At 35.7% G+C, this 14,273-nt stretch overlaps 1 non-coding gene across 1 annotated transcript; it reads right to left on the bottom strand.

The window, feature by feature from the left end:
• Positions 1-791: 791 nt before the first annotated feature.
• Positions 792-898, bottom strand: LOC121205160 (small nucleolar RNA R71). Its single transcript, XR_005900245.1, has one exon. It is a non-coding gene; the product is annotated as a small nucleolar RNA R71 (small nucleolar RNA).
• Between the last annotated feature and the right edge of the window lie 13,375 nt (positions 899-14,273).

The following is a 14,273-nucleotide window of genomic DNA, read 5'->3' on the forward strand; positions in this document are numbered from 1 at the left end:
AGTTAGTTTTCAAGTACGGTCAATCATAAATATAAAACTTATCACGAGCATTACATCAAGTTTTTGGCGTCGTTTCCAGGGAACTAAAATATTAGGAACGCTTAATTTTTATTACTTTAGCTATTTATTTTATTGCAATTTAAATTTTATCTTAGTTTTGTTAATTTTACTAAATTTTCTTTTGTTTTTTTGACAGGTTTTTATAGTTTATGACTAGAAGAAACTCGTCAGGACCATTAATTTTTGATAGTGAGATTGAAAGCACAGCTCGCAAAAACCGAAGAGAAATAAGGCAAAACCTAAGAAACATAGAGGAAGGACAACAGGAAGATATCCATAATACAGCCGAGGAGATGGCTGAAAATCAGAATAATCAGCTTCCTCCTGTGGTTGCTGCAGATCAAATAAATTAGAATCATGCTCCTTGTACTATGTATGATTATACTAAACCTACTTTAACAGGAGCCGAATCGAGTATAGTTAGACCTGCTATTGCTGCAAATAATTTTGAACTGAAACCTAACACAATTCAAATGATACAATAGTTTGTTCAATTTGATGGTTTGCAGGACGAGGATCCAAACACTCATTTGACAAATTTTCTGGAGTTTTACGACACTTTTAATATCAATGCCATTTCTGACGATGCCATTCGCCTTCGGTTGTTTCCCTTTTCACTGAGGAACAAAGCTAAACAGTGGTTGAACTCGTTACCACGAGGGTCAATTACTACTTGCGAACAAATGGCTGAAAAATTCTTACTTAAATATTTTCTGCCGGCTAAAACGGCTAAGTTGTGGAATGATATCTCTTCTTTTGTGTAGATGGATCTAGAAACACACTATGATGCATGCGAAAGATACAAGGATCTATTGAGAAGGTGCCCTCACCATGGGTTACCTTTATGGTTACAGGTTCAGACTTTTTACAACGGTGTGAACCCCTCAACAAGACAACTCATCAACGCAGCCGCTGGTGGAACTTTAAACAACAAAACACCTAAAGATGCTTATGAATTTATTAAAGAGATGTCACTGAATAACTATCAGTGGCAAGTCATGAGAACAAATCCAATAAAAGCAGTCGGTGTTTTCAACCTTGACGCAGTTACTATGCTATCTAACCAGGTAGAACTTTTAAATAAAAAGATTGACGATTTATATGATTCTACTCAGGTACATCTAGTGATGAGGTGCGAAGCAAATGGAGGAGGAGTGCACAAAGAATATCAATTTTTCAACCCTAGCACCGAGGAGGAACAAGTTCAATATATGGGTAATAATAATTCTAGACCTCAAAATAACTCATACAGTAACACTTATAATGCAGGTTGGAGGAACCATCCCAACTTCTCGTGGGGTGGCCAAGGAAATCAAAGGCCACAACATCCCTCAGGCTTTCAACAACCACCTTACCAGTAGGAAACGAAACCGAACCTTGAGGAGATGCTAACGAAATTTATCTCGGTGTCAGAAACTCATTTTCAGAATACTGAGATAGCACTTAAGAACCAACAAGCTTCGATTCAAGGGCTCGAAACCCAGATAGGCCAACTCGCCAAACTGGTTTCTGAAAGACCACAAGATAGCTTGTCGAGTAATACTGAATCGAACCCAAGGGAACAACTCAATGCGATTACCGTTCGAGATAAGGAAGGGTAAAGGTGAGACGGACCACAATGAGAAAAAACCAGTAAAAAGAGAGTACAAACCTCGTGTGCCATACCCTAGTGCGACAAGGAAAGACCAACGGACGAACAGTTTGGTAATTAAACTATTAAAGAAATTACACATTAACTTATTTTTTATTGAAGCTCTTTCGCAGATGCCAAACGCAGTTAAATTTTTAAAAAAGCTTTTAGCAAATAAAAGGAAGTTGGATGAGGCATCACATGTAGAGTTGAACATAGTTTGCTCAGCCGTTCTATAGAATAAGCTGCCCAACAAGTTGAAAGATCCAAGGAGTTTTACGATTCATTGTTTAATTGGTAGTTTGAACGTGAATAATGCATTGGCTGATTTAGGGGCGAGCATTAATGTTATGCCTTATAAAATGTTTAAACAGCTAGGTCTTGAGAAACCCAAACAAACTAGGATGAGCATTCAATTGGCTAATAAAACCATTAGATTTCCTAGGGGTATCATTGGAGATGTTCTTGTTAAAATCGATAAATTTATATACCCAGTAGACTTTGTTGTTCTAGATATGGAAGAGGATAGTAACATACATTTGATTTTAGGACGGCCCTTTTTAGCAACTGCTAAAACCATTATTGATGTTGGTATAGGTGAACTCACACTTCGTGTGGGTGATGAAACAATCACTCTTCAAGCTCGTAATTTGAATAACACATCGAATATTAAGGTGGTTGTATAAATCATGCTAGTAATACTAATCATGTGGTGCAACCTTCTTTGCAGGAAACACATTCGAGGAGAATACATGAGCCATGTTCAAGTAACAACAAAGGACCTATCTATAAAGAACGAAGACTTCAGATTGATGAACTAGATGAATGGTGAACACCTATCAAGGAGAAACTAAAAGCACACGAAAAATCAAGGCGACACCACAATGACCATAGGGATGAAACAAAGCAAATTAAAGTTGGGGACAAAGTATTTTTAGATGAAAATGACCCCCGAATTGCTACTTTAAAGCACAATACGGACAAAGTGACTCCCTTCACGGTAATAAACATCTTCCCACATAGTACAGTCGAGGTAACACATACTGTATTCGAAAATTTTAAGGTAAATAATACTTGACTTAGACCTTATTTTGATAAAATTGACAGCAGCGGTGAGGAGTTTCAACTCCTTAATCCATCCTAATCACATCAAATTGAGGTAAGTTGAGATTAGACTATAAATAAGAACTTCTCGGGAGGCAACTCGAGTACTAACAGTGTTGATTTATTTAAAATTTTAGTTTTTAACATCTAAATCATTAACTTAGTCCTTGAACATAGATTTTCCAAATCCATATGGCTGAGCACACAGGCGTGCTTCGGCCGTGCTCATACCACGGGCGGTGACACGGCCGTGCTATATGACCGTGTGAAAACAGAGTAAAATTTTTCCTAAAACACGAAATTCGATACATTGCCACGACTGTGCGACGTGGCCGTGGGAAATTTTACCAAATCAACACGGGCGTGCGACACGCCCGTGTCTATAAGCCGTAGTAGAAATTGAGAAATTAACAAGGGCATGCGACACGCCTGTGCCCACCACCCGTGGTCGAAACTGTAAAAATAACATGGGCGTGGGAGAAGCGAACGAAGTAGGACATGGTCGTGCGACACGGCCGTGTGAACCAACACGCCCAAGGAACATGGGCATGGGCTGAATTTTAGATGCGCCCAAATTTGAAAATCACGAAACACACGGGTTGAAATAAGGGCACACAGGCTTGCCGCACGACCGTGTACCTCAAAATCTATAAAAACCCCCACTATTCATCATCCCCTTCCTCAAAAACCCTAACCCTAGTCGCCGCAATTCTTTTCCCCCACCGACCGGCCGCCCCTAGCTCCCCTTTCTTTTCCATTTTCTCCCCTATCTCTTTCCCATCTACTCTCTTCTCACCCTTGCGCACCTCACAGCCTTACTGCCCATGCCCTGTGGCCGACCCACATCACCCTTGTACAACCAATGCTCGTAGCGCCAGCCAACCCTCCGACCACCACCAACCGTCGGTTCCCATGTTCTTTAACTTCTTTATTCTCTACTTTACCCTATTTTTTTATTCTTTTTCTTTTGATTATTATTCCTTTAACTTTAGTTTTATTATTAGTATTCTTTCTTATTTATGTCTATTGTTATTACATTCATTCTAGTAACAAGTATAGAATAGCTTGATTTTTATTCTGATTTTTTATTTTATTTACTGTCCTAAATAATAGGTTCTTCCGATGGTTTTCAGTTTCGCTAGTAGTTAATTATGTTAGGACTTTCTTTCTTATTCTTCACCATTAAGTGCATTGGATAGTTTCAATTAATTTGGTATACACTTAGTTTCGATTCATATACTGTGAGTTTTCTTTTTTTACATTTGTAAGCATTGGGGCATACCGAAATAAAAGTTACATAATTTATTTATAACCTTCTCGATACGTTTGCTTGATGTTGTGTTTGTTTGTAGTTTACTGATATTGAAATATTTTATCTTTAATGCACACTATGACAAACACTAGAGGCAAGAAGATTGCTGTCCCCGTATTGAGAAAGCGAAAAGGAGCAGCATCCTCCTCGGGTCCTACCACCGAAAGCAGGCACCCATTCCTCTAATTTCCATCGGGACCCCAGAAGGAACTATTCCAAATACTACGGGCCTGACCCCTAGATGTGGGCCATTGCATTGATTGGACCACCCTAGAGTAGATCCAACTCACTGACGTAGTCTTGGCTCTCCTAACTACTGACCCGTAAGGACTCTTCTTCGAGATCATCGAGCCGACGTACCTCGAGCTCACACTCGAACTCTGTTCAACCTTCCATCTTCAAGTCATTATGACAGAGTTCGATGATCCTGGAGTGGTCCAGTTCTGTCTCGGCGATTTAGTTCACCAGTTGAGTGTGCCTGAGTTCGGTGTCGCCTTAGGACTATACACGGAGGAATTCATGGAGGACGAAGACTTCGACAGCCTCCATCACCACATCCACTATTCGCCTTCAAATTGCTGGAAGGCCCTAGTCCCTACTTTAGCCACTTATGACCCTAGCCGCTCCAAGGCATCAGCTCTTGTCCGATCCTTGAGATACCTACACGCCATCCTAGCCCACACCCTGACAGGACGGCGAGAGAGCACTGGCATCGTCAACACTAATGATGCCTATTTTTTATGGAGCATGACACATAGGCACGTATTCGACCTTGCTTATTTCATCGCCCTTGCCATTCGACATCAAACAGAATGGCATAAGAAGGGAGTCATTCCATCGGCCCTTATGTGACTTTGGCTCGGTACTTCGGTCTCCTCAACATGGCGACGCAAGCATCCTCCCTCACCCTCATCGGTCAGATATCCCCACAGGGCATCTCGAGTATGCTCCATATGAGGATGATCGACCGACGACGTTGATTTGATCCTCCCCAGTACCGCCTCGTCCAGTCAGCCGAACAGGAGGACCCAGAGGACATTACTGATTATGTCCCTCCACCCCATGAGGATCCACCATCTCAGCCACCACCTATTCATCGTCCAGTTCATGTGGCTGCTTCACTCTCTAACATCTCTGAGTGCCTCACTCGATTCGAGCAGTAATGTATTCAGCGCTTCGATTACATTGATGCAACATTACATCAGATTTGTCAGCACCTTCACATCTCATCACCATCCCCTCCTTGCGAACCATCCGGCGATGAGGATTTTTAAAGACTTTACTTTATTTTTATTTTTTTACTTTTATCTTTATTTACCTTTTTAAATTACTTTTTATTTTATTTTAAGAGCATTTTTACTTCATTTTTAGGTTTTATAATTTATATTAAGTAATTTATATTTTTGGTCATTTCTTTACGAGTAATCATGCTACTTTATATTTCCTAAAGAGTTAATGATTCTATCGTAGTTATGAAGAGCTCCAAAGCTCACTATTACTTAGGAATTTGCAACTCCATTGGAAAAGGTTCTCCACGATTGCCATGTCCTGCTCGACCACGACCATAGCTACCACTAGATATAATATTCTTTTGGCACAGGACTTATAGACTGACAACCTCTACTACCACCGGAGTATCCTTCTCGAATCTCAGCCTTGTCTTAGCCGATTACTTTCCATAACTCCAATTCAAGGATTCCATCTAACATTCAGGAAGTTTCACTTCTTTCCCTATCTTCTGATCTTATATCTATATTTTTCAGTAAGTTTATCTTTGTACATTGAGGACAATGTATATCTTAAGTGTGGGGGGGTTATTCATATCATTATCAAAAAAATCCCTAAATTTTGCCTTATTCTCACTCATATCACTATTAGAATGAATTTTGATTGATTTATGATTTTTATTGATATGTCCTGAATTAAAACATAGGCATTTATGCATTGATTGTTTAAACTATAAGGAATTAGAGAATCAAGCATGATAAGTTGATTTTTGAGAATTAAAAATTTGTAGGTTGTTTCCCCAAGCTTAGGTATTATCTTGAAGTTGAAATTCACAGGATTAACATCAAATACCCATAATTTTTGTGAGATCTTGAGCCTTTAAAGCATATATTATTTCTTTCATGCTCACTTTTATTGTTGCTATGAGTGCATCAATATTGATTTGTTATTCTAGAACTTACTTCGATTATGCATGTCAAGACCACACCATTTGATTTGATATGTCAAGATGATAAAGGCACTTAGGTTTAACCCACTTACTCCATAAAAGTCAACCCTCATAATTAACCCTTAGTGAACCCCCTTGAGCCTAAAAAGCCATTCATTGATTTACCCTCAATATTAACCCATAACCCATTATTGTTGAAAGCCCCTCATTTGATCCCTATTTTTGTCGAGATTTGATTTGAATAAATTGCTTAGCTATGTTTTATAGTTACCAAAGTTCTATGTTATTTTGATTTATTCTTAAAAAAAAATACATACATATTAGTAGTAATTTTTTGTTTTTAAGTATTTAATTCCATATTCCATGAAGAAAAGCTCAATTTTAGGATCTTCTAATTAGGAATGTAATTTGTCAGTTTTAGTATTTTTCTAGTTAGGTAATTTTTCAATTCAATCTCGATCCTAACCTTTTCTTTCAACTTGTGACCACACCCCCTAACCAAAGCCACGTTACAACCCTTTAAAGACCTTTTAATTGATGTATCATCTCAATATATAGTGGTGGAGATTTGATTTTCACTCAAGCCTATAGTAATAACTTTTCATATTGACTGTTGAGTGCTAAATTTCTTGTCCTTAAACACCTCGAGTGATTTGAGTGAATCTTTAGTGAGGATCTGAAACTCTGTGATATTTCGAATCAAAGGTGAGGGGAGACAACTATGTTTTCGTGATAAAATGCTCAACTTGGAATGTTTGAAACTTTGATGTTCTTCGAGTTGAATTTTCAATGTATGATTACTTATGGATTATTTTGAGATACTATTGATGATAATTTTAAGTTGAGAAGAATTTATTTTGATTGTGAGTTGAGGATTTTGCTTGAGGACAAGCAAACGCTTAAGTGTGGGGGTATTTGATAAGTTGTAATTTATATATATTTTTATCCCATGCTTAGTATATTTTTGGATGAATTATCATTAGATTTGTGGAATTAGATGCACCTAATCTTTTAATTTTATGTATTATACTTAAGTGAGCGATGGAGAGTAAAAAGAGCAAGAAACAGACCAAAAACGGAGAAAATGGGTCAACATGGGAAATCAACATGGCCTGGACATCCTCACACGGGTAGTTCACACGCCCGTGTCTATTTAGCAAACTCTAAACACGGCCTAAGCCACCTCACACGGGCGTGTCACACGGGCATGTCCTTGTCGAGCCAAAGTCTAGTCCTATTCGGAAAAGGCCACTCTTGAGGGTTTTGAAGCATTCTAAAGCCTATATAAACACCCTAGGAGGTACCCAGAAAAGACACACGGAGTAGAAGGCAAGGAATTACTCGAAGAAAGCCGATTGATCCATCTCAGAAGCCAGATTCTCCTTCGAGACTGAAGATCTCCCTTCAATTTCCTTCAGGTTTTTTTGGGTTTTCTTTATGTTTTGTTATTATTATTCTTCTGAGATGTTTCCTTTTACACTTATGAACTAAGTCCCCTAAATACCTAAGGGCAATGAAACCTAAGACAGATCTTGTTATTATTTTCTAAATTATATGATAAATACTTGATTTATTCTTAATTATGTGTTCTTAATTCTTGTTTTAATATTCCAAGATATTGATTCAAGTTTTGATGTGCTTATTCAGATGAGCAAAAGTCCCTATCTAAGAGTAGACCTAGCATAATTAAATGGAATTGATTGCACCCCTAGACATAGGGCAACATAAATCTGCTGGATTAGGGTCAAACCTAATAAGGGAATCCATAGATTGAGTTAATGCAACACTAGGGGTTTTAATTAGAAGGAGATTTCAATTAATCAACTTAGGGTTAGACGTTGTTAGTCTCGAGAGAGATAATAATATAACTTAGGGATTTCTACGGATCAAGTCAAGTGAATAAATCGTCTAGTTCAGAGTCAAGTAACAAGTGAAGTTTAGGTGGATTTTTCCTTGGGTATTGTCCAAATCAATCATTTTTCCCAAAAGTATTTCCCCAATTTTCTTCCTGTGCATTCTTAGTTTAGTTAATTAGTTTAGATAAAGTAAATCCCCTTATTTTTAGGCTAGATAATAAAATGAAAGTTAATACTAGTACTTTTAGTTCCTGGGTTCGACATTCCAATCTTGCTATAAACTATTATACTGTTCGATAGGTGCGCTTGCCTTCATCATGATAATAGTTAGTTTTCAAGTACGATCAATCATAAATATAAAACTTATCACGAGACATTACATCAGCATGGTATGAAACGTGACATTTCAGAATTCGTTTCTAAGTGTTTGATTTGTCAACAAGTAAAAGCTGAACATCAGGTACCATCTGGTTTATTACAACCGATTATGATCCCTGAATGGAAATGGGATAGAGTGACTATGGATTTTGTTTCGGATTTGCCCTTATCTCCGAGTAATAAAGATGCAATCTGGGTTGTTGTTGCTAGATTAACGAAATCAGCTCATTTCATTCTTGTACGTACGAATTTCTCGCTTGATAAGTTAGCTGAGTAATATATCTCCGAGGTTGTGAGTTGCACGGGGTACCTATTTCCATTGTATCGGATAGAGATCTGAGATTCACATCAAGGTTTTGGAAGAAACTACAAGATGTGATGGGTACAAAGCTACATTTCAGTACCACATTTCACCCGCAGAAGGATGGTCAATTCGAGCAAGTTATTCAGATACTCGAGGATATGTTGAGATGTTGCATTCTTGAATTCGAAGGTACGTGGGAAAAGTATTTGTTGTTGATTGAATTTGAGCATAACGATAGTTTTCAATCGAGCATTAAGATGGTATCGTACGAAGCTTTATACAGTCAGAAGTGTCGAACACCGTTATACTGGACTGAGTTAAGCGAGAATAAGATTCATGGGGTTGATCTGATCAGAGATACTGAATAGAAAGTAAAAATAATCTGCGATAGTCTGAAAGTAATTTCGGATCATCAAAAATCGTATGCAGATTTAAAAAGAAGAGATATTGAGTTTCAGATCGGAGATAAAGTGTTTTTGAAAGTATCTCCGTGGAAGAAAATACTTCCAATCGGCTGTAAAGGAAAATTGAGTCCGAGATTCATCGGGCCGTATGAAATTATTGAGCGAGTTGGACTAGTGGCTTATCGACTAGCATTGCCGTCTGAGTTATAAAAGATTCATAATGTATTTCATATATCAATGCTTAGATGATACAGATCTGATCCTTCACATGTTATTTCCCAGATTAAAGTTGAGATTCAGTCAGGTTTATCGTATAATGAAGAACTGATCCGAATTCTAGCTTATGAGATCAAAGAGCTGAGAAATAAGAAAATTGCCTTAGTAAAAGTGTTATGGCATTGACATAGAGTAGAAGAAGCCACGTGGGAAACCAAGGATGCTATGAGAAAGCATTATCCAAACCTATTCGCTGGTAAGATTTTCGAGGACAAAAACCCCTAAGGGGGGAGAGTTGTAATAGCTCGATTTTAGCTAAATCAAAATAGTGGTTTCGACACCACAAATTCAAGGTTGTAAAATTATTTTAATATTAATTTTTGTGTTTATAGTATGTGAATATATATGTGTGAAAATTTCGGGAGCTAATTTTATCGTTTAATAGCTTAATTTGGTAAAAATGATCTAATCGCGAAAAATGCAAAAGTTGCATTCTATTAGTTAAAGGTGTCAATTGGCATTGGCTTTTAAATATGATGGCCTTAAATGGTAATTAAACCATTTTATTTATGAGTGGACAAATATGGACTTATATTAAGTGTTTTATATAGTTTATTAACAAGGTTATTTTGGTAAATTGATGATTATTATGATATTAAATAAAACAAACAAACTATAACTGTTATCATCATCATCAATTGCCAAAATTCAAGAGGAAAGAATACCATTTTAGGGTTTGAAAGGTTAAACCATTTCTTAGCTTAATTGTAAGTCCAATTTTGCTCGGTTTTTGATGATTTCTATACTTTTTGTGATAGTTGCTTTGAGTACTAGCTAGCCCATGTTTCCATTTTTGAAAGTGTTGATGATTTTGAAAGTTTCCATTGATGAATGCTTGAGTTCTTGAATGTTTGATGATGGAAAATGAGTATTTGTTGATAGATTATCATGTTTTGTAAAGTGATTTTTAGTGAAATTGCATAAAAGGACTAATTTGTGAAAAGTGTCAAATGTGTGGTTAAATGTGTGAAATATTGATCTATTACACCCTGATTTTGGGCCTAGTCGGAACAGTGGTTTCGAGACCATAAATTCGACGATGAAAATTTTATTTTTTATTATATTTTTATGGTCTACAATTTCACGGAATAATTTCATAAAAATTTCGTTCGAAAATTTTGACATTCGGGCACTTAATTTAGTCAAAAGGACTAAATCGTAAAAAGTGCAAAAGTTGAGTTCTACATACTAGAGGTGTCCAATTGTTATGAAATTTAAATTGAGAGTCCTTAAATGGTAATTATACCACTAGTTAATTGCTTGACAAAAATAGACATGAAATAGGTGTAATAAAATATTTTTAAGTTAGGGGTATTTTGGTAAACTAATAATTAATAGAAGTAAAAAAGGGAAATAAGCCAAATTAGCTATCATCTTCTTCATTCAACCATTTCTACCAGCAGCAGCCATGTCTAAGGTTTGTTCAAACTCCCAAGCTCGATTGTAAGTGCTTATTAGCCCCGTTTTTAAAGTTCTTTACATTTTTGAAATCCCGGTAACTTGGTTAAGCTTATTCTAGCAATAATTTAACCCAGGGTTTATATTTGGAAAAATACCAATAGGTGAAATGTGTTTATTTTGATGTTTTATTGTAGAATATGAAGCTTGAAATTGTGTTAAACAACTTTTACTAAGCGATTTTATGTGAAAACGAGTAAAATGACATAATCGTTAAAAATATCTAATGTTCATAAGTACATGTTAGAGTGTGAATTCGATGTTGCTATAGAAGGGAAAAATGATCAGCATGTCATAAAACATAAGAAAATAGTATGAAGTTTAATTTACAAGCCTAAGGGAAAAAATGTAATTTTGACAAAGTTTAGGGGCAAAATTGTAATTTTTCCAAAATATGATTTCTGGTCAATTTGAATAATGTGAGTCCTAATTAGGCTATATTTGTAATGATAGAGCAAGGAAAATTGAAATTTGGGCTAAAATCGGTAAAATACCAAGTTGTGGACAAAATGGTAAAAATGGCCATTTTCGTATAGGAGGTAAGTTCGTGTGTTAATAATAATGCAATACCATACTTGAATTGTAATTTTCTATTATTATGGCATAAATTGTATGATTTAATATGTTTAAGAGAAGTTGATGGATGGTGTGTATAATATGGAACATGTGATGCTTGTTGTGTCATGTGAAATTGAATGGCAAATTATTGTTACATGAATTGAATGTTAAATTACTATTACATGGGTTGTACCTGATGATATTTCGACAAGTTTGTACGTAGATAATTTATCAATTCTTTTTATTTTATTATATTTTGTTATCATATGAAATGTGGCTGCCTATAGAATGATTATTTGTTGTAAATTGCAAATTGAAAAAGGACTATGAATAAATTTGTAACATGTTGGAAAGTGAGGAATTTCCCGGTTGAGCCTTCGGAATAGAAATGATACGAATGATCTATTGTGAAGTCACATGTGTAGTACTAAGTGCAGGCTACTACGTGCACCGGATAATTGGTCGCATGTGTAGTACTAAGTGCAGGCTACTATGCGTACCCAATAACTTCGATCACGTATGTAGTACTAAGTACAGGCTACTACGTGTATCAGATGGTTAGGTCACGTGTGTAGTATTAAGTGTAGGCTACTACATGTGCCGGATAATTGGTCGCATGTGTAGTACTAAGTGGAGGCTACTATGCATACCAGATAGCCTTGTCTACAAGTGTGAAAATATGTGCAGGCAACTGGGTATCAGTTATTATTCCGAAGAGTTCAACGGGAAAACCGATTAAGTAAAAATACATGTGAACATGATTATATGATGAATAAGTGAAGGTATATGTTTATGAAAATTATGAGTAATGTGCTCGATATTTGAGTGAACTTCGATAAGACAAAATGGATTAAGTGAAATTATGTAAGAGTGAATTTTAGTAGTAAAACAGTGTTGGACAGCAGCAGTTGTGTGACTTTGAAAATTCACCAAAAATTGTGTAAATTTAATAAAATTTCAAAAAAATTATCAAATTAAATATTAATGAGTCTATTTTCATATAAAAGAAACAGGGGGAGAAAAAGAGTTCTATATTATGTGATATTCTAATTTTTGTGAGACAGTGTCACAATGAATTCGAGATCCCCTGTTTTGACTTGGAAAAATCGTTAAAAATTTTAAAAAAATAATTATGCGTTATAATTTATATGAATAAAATTCTCAATGAGTCTAATTTCAGGAGGAATGGACAAGAACATGATCCGAGTCCTGAAATATGAGATAAATAATTTTTACTGAAGAGAGTTCAGAACTGTTGGACAGCAAAATAGGGGAAACTTGAATGAATAAACTGTACTAATTGTCTAAACCAAAAATTCTAGAAATTCTATGGGAGAAAGGTATATGAGTCTAGTTTCAAGAAAAATTAACAAAACTAAATTTGGAGTTTTGTAGCTCTAGATATGAATGATTTAGTAACTGTAACTCGATAAAACAACTTAACCTGAACATGTGTAATTGTACAATTATAGTGTTTTATCTTGAAAAGCATGTTAGTAATTGCTTATTAATTTCATATGGACTTACTAAGCGTAAAGCTTACCCATCCTCTCCATTTATTTAGTATTGGCAGATCGGCTTGGGGTTGGAGATCGTCGAAGGCAAAATCACATTATCAAACTATCATTTTTGGGAGAATTAATTCAAATATTAGAAATATCAAGTGAATAACATGTATAGGAAGTTGGTTTGTGATATGTATTATTATTATGACTTTGACCATACGTATCATTCTGCATTGGGTTATCGTATATGATCATGAGATGTGGTCCTTATCCATTATGGTTTATAAGTTTAATTAATCATGCCATGTCCTATATTTTGATGTGATGATATAGTTAGCTTTGTTTGTTATGCATGATTGGTAATACATCAGGTAAGTTAAATGCAGGCCAGTGGATCATGAATTAAATGGAAATGAGTAATGTTGCCTTGAATATGGATGTTTAATAGACAAATTGGTAACTACATTATGATGGTATAAAATGAGAATAAGATTTAGCATGTCTAGTTCTAGTTAACGTAAGAATGTATATTATATACAGGATGGTAAGCAAATATGTTTAAAGTGAATGACATGTTATTGCATGATTATGGATGTGTAAGTGCTCATTTATGCCACGTTATATGTCTTTAAATATGAGTCTATGCATGTGTTCGAAAAGTTTTGAATTAATTAAAATTTTATGGCCCGATTTTCGCCTATGTGTATGGTTAAGTCTGGTAATGCCTCGTAGCCTGTTCCAGCCTTAGATACGGGTAATGGGTGTTACATGATCAATATGGGTTGATATGGAGCCTATAGATATTCAGCTAGCTTGGGTTTAGTTGAAATTATCGTAAATTATGTTTTATGAAATAGGGACTAAATTGGGAAAATGTGAAATTATAGGGGTTAATGTGTAAAATGTCCCAAATTGTGTGTTTTGGATGAAATCGAATGAATTGAGGAGTAAAAGAGTCAATTTCGAGTAGGAGGTAAGTTCGTACGTGATAAATGAAGTTACAATTATGTTTTTAATACTTTAATAATGCATAAATTGTATATATGTGACTACGATTGCGTACGATGACAAATCGACTATGTTTGGCACTTAGTGTGCATTTCAAAATAGCTTTGGCTATAAATAGCACTTAGTGTGCGAATTGGAATAGCTTCGGCTATATGAGGCACTAAGTGTGTGATACCAAGATAGCTTTGGTTTAGTGTAATGGCACTAAATGTGTGATATCGTTATAGCTTCGGCTAATCATTTA

Source organism: Gossypium hirsutum, chromosome A08 (genome assembly GCF_007990345.1).
Source record: "Gossypium hirsutum isolate 1008001.06 chromosome A08, Gossypium_hirsutum_v2.1, whole genome shotgun sequence".
NCBI lineage: Eukaryota > Viridiplantae > Streptophyta > Magnoliopsida > Malvales > Malvaceae > Gossypium > Gossypium hirsutum.